The 12,497-nt window shown below is 48.3% G+C and overlaps 1 pseudogene; it reads left to right on the forward strand.

Moving 5' to 3' along the window:
• The first annotated feature begins 10,691 nt into the window (after positions 1-10,691).
• Positions 10,692-12,166, forward strand: LOC125101575 (histo-blood group ABO system transferase-like; annotated as a pseudogene).
• The last annotated feature ends 331 nt before the right edge of the window (positions 12,167-12,497 follow it).

A 12,497-nucleotide genomic window follows, 5' to 3' on the forward strand; every position in this document is an offset into this window, starting at 1 on the left:
GCCATTTATCACTAGGTGTGTGTAGGGGCCATGCGGGACCGTGGGATGTTCCCATGTTACCTCAGGTTACCCTGAGGACAACCGTGGAAGCGTGTTCCCCGTGGGTAGAGTTGATGGAGTAGGTGAGGCTGAGTGTCAGGCTTCAGGTTTCTGGCTGGGGTGGGAGGAGGGGTGCTGAATGTGGGGATGGACTGAGGAGGGCATGCAGGTTTCTCCAGCTCTGAGGGTTTTGTGCAGCTCCCAATGGCATGGATTCCTCCTCACTGGAAGGTGGAGTCCCAGTGTTGGATCAGGGTTCCCCAATATGGAGGGTTAGGGGAACCAGGCCACTGGAGATGGAAGCCTGACAACCCAAACTAGTGTTAGGGTTCATGGCTGGGAGCATGGCAGGCCCAATGTGCCAGCGCTGAGGCAGGATCATCAGGGGTCTGAGTGGAGGGACTGTTCAGATGGGGTATCAGGCTTTGGGTTTGTCACTAGGGGGACCCTCGAAGTTGGGGGTAGACTCGGGTGCATGCAGGTTTCTCCTTCTCTGATGGTTCTGCGCATCTCCATGGGCCACGGTTTCCCCCTGGGTGGTAGGCAGACTCCTGGGGTGTGGCTTAGGGGTTCACAATGTGGATTGCTTGGGGGCCAGGCCTCTTGGATGAAAGCCTGCGAACCCAACCCAGGGTTAGGATTAAGGCCTAGGGTCATGGCAGGCCCCAACTGCTAGCTATTAGGCAGACTTCCCAGAGGGCAGAGTAGAGGACATGCTTGGCCTCCATTCAGAGGCCATCTGTGCCTCAGTTGCACCTGGTGTTTAGAGGGCTTTCTCGCAAGCTTTGGCCCGCGACCACACGGGACCCCGGGAAAGGCCGACTCGATCCCCCCCTTAAAGACCCCACTGCCGTAGGCTAGTTTGTCTGGGTATCCAAACCCAGGCATAGGGTTAGGGCCTAGGGGCATGGTAGGCCCATTGCCCATGCTGAAGTGGGCTCCATGGACTGACTAGAAGAAAATTTTTCAGCATTTGGAAGCAATCCCGGAGGATTACTGGTCCCTTAGCATACCGCCAGTCCTCCTGAGTGTCCCCTGTGGTGGCACTTGTCACACAAAGCTGTCATTTGTTGTCTCTCAGTCTGCCCTTTCTGCTTGGAGTAGATCTTTCTCACAGATGCCTGGCTGGATTACAGGTGGATGAATGGTTTTGGGATCTTTGGTCCTGGAACAGCGGGCGTCCCTCAAAACCCTGATGGGCAGGGGGAGTCTCTGTCCTTCTCTGTGCCCAAGCCTTGGTGGAAACTAGTGTCTAGGACAAGGGACTTGGGAGTCCTCCCAGATGAAGTTTGTTCTAAGAAGATGGCTTCCTTCTGAGATCACTATGCAACCACAGTGTGTGGCCATACCTGTGGGACAGAAAGTGAGCTACTATATTGTACTTTCCTTACACACTGTGGTTACTAAAGAGGAAACACACTCTCATCCTCACAAGTTCACACTTACACCTCTGTTTCTGAGCATCACTACCATGGAAATGACAGTGAATTCTCTTGGTGTGGCAGACCTGTAGCCATGCCACTCAAGGTGTCAAGAGAGGAGGATGGAGATGGAGTTCTGGCTAAAAGGGTGGAAGTCCTTGCCTCTGGGGGTGAAGAAATTAGATTTGACCCAGAGGGCGCTACATTCTACTGAAAGAAGGGACATGATCCTAGGATCTTGGAGACCAGGGATCGGCATAGACTTTTCTGGAAAGTCTTCTGTAAAGATTTTCTGTTAGGTGTTGCAGTCCATGTGGTGTCTCCAGTAATGACTCCACCCTTGCACTGTGGCTTGAAAGCAGCCACAGACCATCCATAGCTAATGTTCCAGACCACTTGATTGAGAGAATATGGGGGGAGCTCCATTTGGCCCATGGGTGGTAGTTTCCCACACCCCAGATCTGCAACATGATGGATGATGGGGGAGAGGGCTCTTCTTTTCCAGTGGCAGAGTAGAAAGACACTGGGATCCATCCTGCCTGACCCCAGCCCCTGCACTTGAAAGGAAAAAAAGATGATAGTGAGATTGGCCAACAATGAAGGCCTCAGGAATTCCCTCCCACCCCCCATTTCTCTGTCGGCCTCAAGCTTCCCACAACACGTTTGTCTGTGGTTGAATTCCATGTAGGTATTGTTTGGCTGAGTCTGTCCCCTGTCCAAGATAGCCTGGCAGGTCTATCTTGCAGGTTGTATACCACAGAGATACTTGTTTTATTCAGGCCAAGATCACGAGCACATTTGGGGTTCTCCTGAGTTAGCAGAGGATCTAGCATGTGTGGGCTTCAGGACGAGTCTGATTCAGCCCTCAGAAATGGTATGGAGCACCTGGCTTCCTGGGCCCTCTGTGACACTGGCACCAGCCTGGCCTAGGCCATTTGTGCAGTCGCGATGGATAAGCCACTGGCCTGGGTGGTCCACCCCCTGATTATTAGGTCTATAGGTTGAGACTTAAAGTTCCTCCATCCTTATTGGCTGGGACTGGGTCACATGCTCATTTATGAGCTAAATCCTGGAGCCAGGAAGTGGAGACATAGAGATTGGCACAGGTTGTTAGAATCTCTGTTGTAATGACTTTTCTAATGGCCATGGTGGCAAGATCTTCTGTGATACATCTGTTAATAAAATGAGTATTAATTTATGATAGTAAGTGGTTGAAGGTGCTGTCTTAGCACCTGCACCTCAGTCCCAGCACCTCGGTACTGCTGTACTACTCTGCAGAGACAATGGCTGAGAATGAACAAGATGGATGGAAACTCATCTGGAGTCCACAAGGGAAGGGTGTGTGTGTGTGTGTGTGTGTGTGTGTGTGTGTGTGTGTGTGTGTGTAGAGGGTTGGGGACAATAGCTCTGGCCAAGCTGTAGCTCAAGCTTATCTAGGTTCAAGAAGGTGCGAGGAATCTTGGTGTTTCAGCGTCCATTATTTTGTAGATGGAGAATATGCCTTTTGCATGGAGTATGGCAAGACTTGTTCCGAGCATTCTCTAGTTTGTATGGAAGTCAGGGAGAGCAGCACCCTCCGTCTGCTAGGATAGGCATGAGACATTGAGTGCTCTTAAGAAGGTGTCTGGCTTTCACAGGGTTCACTGTGAGCCTACACATAGGACTGATGAGGACAAGGTTTTGTTCTGAGGATGGAGTCTTAGAAGAATGCGGTGCCCTGTGTGATCCCAGGCAGGGGACAGACCTGGAGTCCACTGTAGAGCTACTTCGTGGGAGTGGTGGTGATCTGTAGCATCCACTTCATGAGATGTCTATCCTTTATTGAGTTCTGGGTGTGGTTTCTGTGACTGTGTCCTGAGGGCTGGGATTTCCAAGGGGTGGGATTTTTCAGCTTCAATGTAAGAGTTGGTCCACTGGAAGTGGGCAAGTCCCGTTCTGCTGCTAAGTGTGTCTCTAGTGGTTGGAGTGTGTATTACAAGCCTAGAGGCCAATGGTGAGGTGGTTACAGTGGTCAGCAGGCTATTGTTATTGATGATTTATATGGGTGAATTCCATAGGATGAGACATTAGATCTTATGGCTAGGGATCCTCATTAAGTGCCCATCAAGGGTTCTTTTTCTGAGTTTCATATTCGATATCTTTTTATTGCTTCTGATAGTCCTCCTTGTACTTGGTATTCCAATGAGCAGTGCATTACAACATTGCCTGCATTTTACTCGTGTGTTGATGAGGATTCGAGAAAGGAAAATGTTGTCAGTGCTTCCACAAATTGTACACTGGAACAGCCAAATAATAAAATTTTATTTTTGACACAAAATAGGATGTATCCTGTTGTGATTCTTAGTTTACAACAGGGGAGGGGGCCTTTTTAAAGTACTGGTAATGAGTACCATAGGCCTTCCTAGGGAACATTATCAGATTCTATTGGAGACTTGGTTTTTGTCAAAGAATCAGGAGTCGACCAATTATTTGTCACTTGTATCATTTTCCATGAACAGTTCCACAATATCTGGGTTCACACCTCTACCATTGTGAAATCATCCCAACTTTGGCAGCCTTTCACCCTTCTCTGCCAAGGGTATGTTTGAGCCAAGACAAAAGCAAATTCTCGGTGACTGGAAGACCCCGGGATCAGAATGCTGTTGGTAGGGAGTTACTGAGATCTTAAATTCTAAATGAGGTCCTGACACCCAGATGAAATGCATTTCAGATTTAGAAAGTTCAGATAGGAATTTTGTGTCAATGATGACAACTGAAGAAAATGTGTCATCTCTAAACCTAACCTAACCCCTAACTTTAATGGTGAAACATAACCTGACCTTAAAGCCCAAACTAGAACCCTGAATCCAAAACCTGAAATTGAACCCGAAGCTTAAACTCTGAACTTGAGCCCTGGACCCAAGCCCTGAACCATGAACCCAAATCCTAAACCAGAACTCTGAGCCATGAACCCTGAACCCAAATCCCAGAATGAACCCAAACCCCAGCATGGACCCAAACCCCAAATTTGACCTTGGACTTTATCCCAGAAGCCCTGAGTCTTAAACCCTAAATCATAAACCTAAAGCCCTAAACTCTAACTGTTCCCTTGTCCCTCATTCTAAATCCTCACCCTGATGCTATCCCCAAAGCCCGATCTAGAACTCTGGATGAAACCTGAACCTGAACCCAGTTGAAACCCTTCACCACACTTTGTTTATGCATTCACCACTGATGGATATTTGCAGTTTCTACTTTTTGATTCTTGTGAACACTGTTTGGACTGCAGGCTAGGGCTAGGGTCTTGGATTGGGGTCAGGGCCGAGATTGAGAGTAATTTCAGATTGGAGTGTGGGTCTGCGTCAGGGCCAGGGTCATGTTCATTGCCACCATTTCGGTCAGGGACTGTTGTCATTCCATATTGTTTCCAATTCATTGTTTCTTAGCTATTTCTGGAGAAGTTGGGGAATGTTGGGCTCCATGCAGCTTGAATTTCCAGAATGAAATGGCTCCAGCTGGACCCTGGGAGGGAGCAGGTGCTTCCATTGAAGGGTGAGCTCCCCTAGTCCTGCACTGCCCTCCACCGCCTGCAGAGGGTGCAGGACGCCAGCTCCCACCCTGAGCCTGGCCTGTGTAGCCACAGCTAGGACAGGAGTCAGGTCTACTTGGGAGCTGCTCTGGAGACTTCTGGAGGACATGTGGCCAGTCCCACCCTGACAGGACAAGCTGGGGAGGATGTGGTTCCACATCCATACTGAGAGGACCCACTGTGGAGGACGTGGGGCTGTGTCCACACTGACAGCAGTCTTGCCCCCTCAGGACCCGCTGCTGGAGGAGGTGAGGAGAAGCCACCTGAGTGGGGACTGGCGAGGGGGTGCATGGTCTCAGTACCCCATGGAAGAAGGGCGTGCTGTGTAGACACTGGGGCTTCTGTGGTTTTGTGTGTGGTGAGGTGGCCTCCTGCAGTGCTGTTTGTGGGACTGTGGGGTCCCCCCTTTCTGGGCTCGGATGTGCACCCTGGGTCCTGCATCTGTGTTTGTGTGCATGCGGATTCGGTTCCTGGGGCTCCTGAGACAGTCTGCAGTTAGGGAGTGGCCTCCCGCCTCGGAGCTCGTGCTCCCCCTGCCTCAGCCCTGCAGGGTCCTTCCCATGTCCACACCCATGTCAAGGTTGGTCCAGAGTCTGGAAGTTCGGAAGTGACAGTGCAGACTGTGTAGACAGCTTTGGGGAGAGGAGGTATTTTCCCAGTGTCGGTTCTTCCTTGAGCACAGAGTATCTTCCTGTCTCTGTGCCTCTCCCTCCCTGTCTGTCATCAGTGTCCCACAGCTATCAGAAGAAAGGTCTGTCACCTCCTTGGTTCAGGGGACTTCTAGGTATCTTGTTCTTTTGGATGCAGTAGTAAATTTAGAGATTGTTCTCCTTAGTCTCTTTCTGATGGTTCCTTCGGAGCACATAGAAATGTAATTGATTTGTGTATATCGATTTTGTTCCTTGCAAGTTTCTTGAATTTATTAGTTCTGTTTGCCTTAAACTCAAACTGCCAATTATTTGACCAGCAGAATGGTTTTAGTTGGGAATAGCAGAGAATGGCAATCTGGGATGACCAAGCTATGGGCACATCACAGGCAAGTGCAAGAAACAAAGGAGAGGAACATTATTTCGTGGAGGAGGAAGAAGTTGAGAGTGTTGCTTGGAAGGAAAGTCCCCTGGAGAAAGGCAGGGGGTCAGGGGGATGGAGGATTCTTACCAGCTGAGCTGTGGGGATGGTGAATGTAGGAGATGAACCCTCCAGCTGCCCTTGTGGGGCCTGGAATGGATGAATCTCTCCCATGGGGGATTGTGATGTGGGGTCTGTAATGGGCACTGAGCACCAGGTGCCCCTTTCCAGCCTCCCTTTCTGGTATCCACAGTCTACTTTATGGAGGCTTCCCTTCATGCTTTTTCACAGTTCTAGCCAGGTTGTGGTGGAGTGTTGTGGAGAATTGGAATTCCGAATCCTACTGCTTCTACTTCACCCAAGACATGGGGGCACCCGATTTAATCCTCCCACGAGTCTCTTGTTAACATGTGGCCTCCTCCAAGGGTGAGTGGCCTCTCCACAGTGGGTGAACTGGATCTGGGAGGGCTTGGCCTCCATCCCGAAGTCTGATGTCCTCTCTGATTCTGCGATGTGGTGCTAATGTGGATGTTTGGAAGAGTCATTTACTCTGCAGTGATTTCAAATCTGCAATAACTTGTCACAGCAGGACAAATATGTTATCTCCACACTCAGACTCCCCAGCTGTCATTTCTTTACCACATTTGCCATTTCACACAGGCTACTTCGGTGCATTTTACCCCAAACAGGGAGAGTGTCCCGCGGAACCACCATGTGACACCAAGTAAGAAAATCACGAAGGTTCCCACATTTGAACCCAGACCACAGGCCCACTTTAGCTGTCACCACCTGCACGATGGTCTGAAATGTCTTCTCCATTCGGATCCATTTTTCTTCTTCTGGAATTTCTTCCGGGACTTTCCCTTATTTGGGCAACCTTGATGCACTTAAGGAGCACAGAAGTTTCCCATCTGAGTGGTATTTCTGTATGGCTTATGTCACTGGGGTTGTTTTCTGTGGACACAACATCCATCCATGTTGTGACATGCATCAGTCCTTCATTCACTTTTTCAGTGACTGAACATAAGAACATTGACCCCTTAAAACATTTCAGGTACACAATTCTCTGGCCTTAGCTGAGATCCCACGGTTGTACATCATTCTCCAGAATTTTCTCATTCTCCCCGAGGGAGCCTGTATGCATAAAACACCAACCCCCTGTTGTCCTTTCCTCTATGCCCACTGCAGCCACACCCAGCTTTGTGTCCCAGACACCTCATCCAAGTGGGATCATACAGCATCTGTCCTTCTGTGACTGGCTGACTTCACTCAGCATAATGACTTCCACGTTCAACCCATGTTGTAGCCTGTGTCAGAACTCCCTTCGTTTTTAAGCCTGAATCATGTTCCATGGTGTATAAACCACATTTTGTTTATCCGTTCATCTGTCAGTGGACACTTGGGTGGCTCCACTTTTTGGCTGTTCTGAGAAACGCTGCTCTGAATATGGGTCCTTCTACTTTCAATTTTTGGGGGCATATAGGCTGCAGTGGAATTCTGTGTTTAATATTTTAAGGACCCACCATATTTTTTCCCACAAAGGAACCATTTTACTTCATTCCTTCATAGGGCAGAACAAGATAACCATTTATGGATATACCTCATTATGTTTATTCTTTTCCCCATGGATGGACATTTGCATATGTCATTTGCAAAAGGACATCCATTTCCCCGTGGACGGACATTTCTGGTTTTTGCCTGTTGTGAATACAGCTGCTATGAATATTCCTGTACATTTTTGTTTGTTTGAGCCAGTGTTTTCAATTTTGGGGGTATATATCTAGGAGTACAATTATTGAAACCTATGGTAATTCTGCTTGGATCTATTTGAGTAAATGCCAAACTATTTTATATGTAGACTGCACCATTTTTCACAAGTGATGTTTAAGGGTTTCAGTCTCTCAACATCCTTTTGTTATTTTTCGTTTTCTTGATCATAGCGATGCTACATGTATAAAGGGACATCTAACTGGTTTAAATCTTCATTTCCATAAAGACTAATGATGTTTAACATCTAGTCATGTGCTTTTCCTCATTTGTATGATTTCTCTGGAGGAGGGTCTATCCAAGTCCTTTGTCCGTTTTAAAAATGGGGTTGTCTTTTTGTTGAGTTGTAAAAGCTCTTTACACATTCTGGGCAACAGACATTTATTAGATCAATAATGTACAAATATTTCCTTCCATTCTGGGGGCTGTCTTTACACTTTCTGCATAGTATCTTCTGATGTACAAATATCTTTAAATTTTTTACATTTCTTTTTTTAAGAGTGAGTGAGAGAGAGTATGCCAGTGGATAGGGGCAGAGGGAGAAGGAAAGAGAATCTTAAGCAGGCCCCACACTCAATGTGGAGCCTGAATGGGGCTCAATCTCATGACCTTGAGATCATGATGTGAGCCAAAATTAGGAGTTGGACAGTTAACCAATGGAGCCACCCAGGAACCCGGGACAGATACTTAATTTTGAGGATATTATTTTATCTATTTTTTCTTTCCCTTCTTATGCTTTGGTGTCAGATTTAAAAGCATTGCCAAGTCCAAGGTTATGAAGATTTATCCCCATTTGTTTCTTCTAGTGTTTATAATTTTACCTCATACATTTAAGCCTTTAACTTATTTTGAATTAATGTGTATATGTGGTGTGAGGTAAGGGTCCAGTTCCATTCCTCTGTACATGGATAGTCAATTGTCTAGCACCCTTTGTTGAAAAGATCATTCTGTTTCCCCAGTGTAATGTTGTCCACTCTTGTTAAATTTCAGTGGACTATAGATAAAGGGGCTTATTTCTGGGCTCTCAGTTAAATCCCACTGATCTGTATGCATCCTTTTAAAATAATGTTATTTTTTTGTAAATTTAAGACCAATTAATTGACATATAATTTATTATTTGTTTCAGGTTGTATGCATACCTTTACAACAGTATCACAATGTTTTATATACTGTTGCTTACTATTAAGATTTGAACTTTGGAATATGACCTTTCACTTTTGATTTTCTTTTTCAAGGTGATTTTGGCTAACTTGTGGTCCCTTAAAATTCCATGTGACTGTTATGATTAGCTTGTGCATTTCTTCCCAAAGGTCTTTGTGAAATTTCTTGGGAACATATTGAATTTCTACATTGCTTTGTTACTGTTGCCATCTTATCGATAGTATGTCTTTTTATCACCATGGGGTGTCCTCAGATTTATTTAGGTTTCCCTTACTTTCTTTCAGCAATGTTTTGTAATTTTTGGTGTACAAGATGTATACCTTGATTTCACCTATTCCTAAGTATTTTGTCCATGTTGATATTCCCTAAAATGGAATTGTTTTCTTTCTTTTTTTTTTAAAGATTTTATTTATTTATCTGACAGAGAGAAATCACAAGTAGGCAGAGAGGCAGGCAGAGAGAGAGGAGGAAGCAGGCTCCCTGCTGAGCAGAGAGCCCGACGTGGGGCTCCATCCCAGGACCCTGAGATCATGACCTGAGCCGAAGGCAGCGGCTTAACCCACTGAGCCACCCAGGCGCCCCAATGGAATTGTTTTCTTAAATTCCTTTTTGGATGATTCATTGTTAGTGTATACAGGTATGAGAGATTTTGGTGTGTTGATATTTTGTCCTGTAACTTTGCAGAATTAGGGAACTGGCTGTGATCATTTTTTTGTTGATTCTTTAGGGAGCTCTCTATATACGATGATGCCATCTCTGGTCTCTGAATAGACCTAGTTCTACTGTTTCCTTTCACATGTGGGTTCCTTATTTCTTGCCTTATTGTTCTGGGTAGAACTTTCAGTGCAATACTGAGCAAGGAGTGAAAGCCAGCATGATGGGCTTGTTCATGATTTCAGAGTAGAGCTGTCAGTCCTCAAAATTGAGCACAGTGTTTGATTAGGGTTAGTGTGGGGTTAGGGTTAGGGCTTAGGTTTAAGGTCTCCCTGTCCTCCGCTGTACAGAGTCCATTCTTCTCCAGTAACTAGCAGATTGATCTTTTCAGAACATAACCTTTGAGCCTCTCTGTGATCTGCTCCCCAGCTTCTCTAGCCTTTCCTCTCCCACCATATCCTTGCCACCCCTGTGGGGCTCCCAGGTGTGTGGTTGTCCCACATGTGCCTCGGGCCTGACTCCTGGCCTTTACATTCTCTCTGCCCTCTGCCAGGAGCATTCTTCTCTCCCCCTGCTTCATGTCTAGCTTGTTCCCCTGTTGGCTGGACCTGGACTTGCCCCCCCCAGTGAGCTGACTCATGTCTGTCGGCTGTGTGTGGCCTTATCCCCTGTTTAAATGTACTGCCCACTTTCCCTGTGTGAGTGATTTACTAAGCTGCTGGGTATTCGGCAGGCACTGGGAAGTAGCCTTAGTGCCTGTGTGAAAAAAATTAGTCCCAGGGCACCTGGGTGGCTTAGTCATTAAGCATCTGCCTTTGGGTCTGGTCATGATCCCAGGGTCCTGGGATCGAACCCTGCCACATTGGGCTCCCTGCTCAGTGGGGAGCATGATTTTCCATCTCCCACTCCCCCAACCTGTGTTCCCTCTCTAGCTGTCTCTCTCTCTCTGTCAAACAAATAAATAAAACCTTAACAAAAATCCATCTCAAAGGGGCTCACCACCCTTGATGACAATGGGGGAGCTGCTGTCCCCACAGGTAGTCCCCTCAGAGAGACAAGACTTCCAACTTCTTGGAGCCTGGGAGATGTAGACCTGGACCTGGAATCATGGCTGGGACCTTAGTAAGCCCCCTCTTCTTCCAACCTTCCTCTTTCCCCTTCCCTGCCCATGGGTTGGACCTGATTCCTGATCTGGGGGAGTTCAAGGGTGACCACTCCTAGGAATAGCAGTGGTTGACTGATGGACCTTGTCAGCAAGAGGCCCAGTAGCCTTCAAGGGAGTACAGCTCTGTGGAGGCCAGCGACAGCCCCCTCAAAGCAAAGTGGGGCAGGAGACCATCCCTGCTGATTCTAGCCAGTATGTAGGCCATAGAAAGCAGGGCCCAAATGTGCTCCACTCTTGGCAGGTGGGGAAAGTGTTGGCCTAGGGAAGGGCACCTGCAGGGTTTGCCTGGGAGCTCGGCACAGGGGAGAGCCTTCCTGGCTCCAGCGTGCTGACTGTTGGGTTGGTTTCCCATCTCTGAATCCTCAGACTCCTCTTTGTATGTTGGGGTGCTGATGGCCCCCATTTCTGGGAGCAGAAGGTGGGGAGGCCCCATAAGCAGACTTGCTCAGGACAGGCTGGAGAGTGGCTGTAGCTTAAAGCAGCCCAGGGCCTGCCCTGTGAGCAAGGTGCACACATCCATGGCTCCCAGCTCTGGGGTCCTGCTGCCAGCCTCTGACAGTGACCCTCCTCCCACCTTGTCCCTCATCCCTTAGATAGGTGGTCTTCTTAGAGCTGTCCCTGCAGAGGACAGAGAAGCCCATCATGGTGGGACACAGTTTCATCTACCAAGTCATCACTGACCAGCGGGCTTCCAGGCCCTTGTGCCCCCATGGGAGGGCTGGAGGGTGGTGGTCCTCGAGGTCTCTGGCACCCCATACTGGCAGGATGTGTCCATGCAGCACATAGTGATTATCAGCTGCTTCTGTGAGCAGCACTTCCTCCATGAGTTGGACGACCTGGTGTGTGTGGATGTAGACATGAAGTTCTGCAACCATGTGGGCATGGAGATCCTGCCCCCCATTTGGCACCCTGTACCCCAGTTTCTACTGGGTGTCCCATGAAGTCTTCAGCTACCAGCACCAGCCACGGTTCCAGGCCCACATCCCCAGGGATCAGGGCGACGTTTACTACATGGGGGCCTTTTTTGGGGGGCTGGTGGTGGAGGTTCACTGACTGACCTTGGCCTGTCACCCGGTGATGGGAATTGACCTGGCCAATGGGATCAAGGTTGTGTGGCATGACAGAGCCACTTGAACAGGTACCTGCTGGACCACAAGCCCACCAAGGTGCTATCCACGTGGGACCTATGGGACCCACAGTGGCTGGGCTGTCCCTTGGAGGACCTGTGGGACCTATGGTGGCTGGGCTGCTCTCCCTGCCCTTCATGAAGAAGCTGAGATTCAGGCCATGCCCAAGAATCACCAAGACATCTGGGACTCATGAGGGGCTATCCCCATCTCCAACAGGGGGTGCTGTCCTGAGCAGAGCTGTGAGAGCCGGTTCCTACTTCTGTCCCATGGAGGGAGACTATGGAGTCCAGCCCTGCCCAAATGGGCATTTCCAGGGCCCCAGCTGCACCCACACACAGGAGGCCTGCCTGGGGACACAAGTTCCTCTCTTTGTGGTCACTGTAGTTTGATAACTTCTGGATCATTTTCAGCTGTGAATGGCTCCAGTTTTATATCGGATAATTTCTGTTTCCATGCTGAGCAACCATCTTTAAAAGGACAATCAAGTGAAAAGGTTTTCTTCCTGGTTCTAGACAGACACTGCC

The sequence above is a fragment of the Lutra lutra genome, chromosome 6, assembly GCF_902655055.1.
Source record: "Lutra lutra chromosome 6, mLutLut1.2, whole genome shotgun sequence".
NCBI classification, from domain to species: domain Eukaryota; kingdom Metazoa; phylum Chordata; class Mammalia; order Carnivora; family Mustelidae; genus Lutra; species Lutra lutra.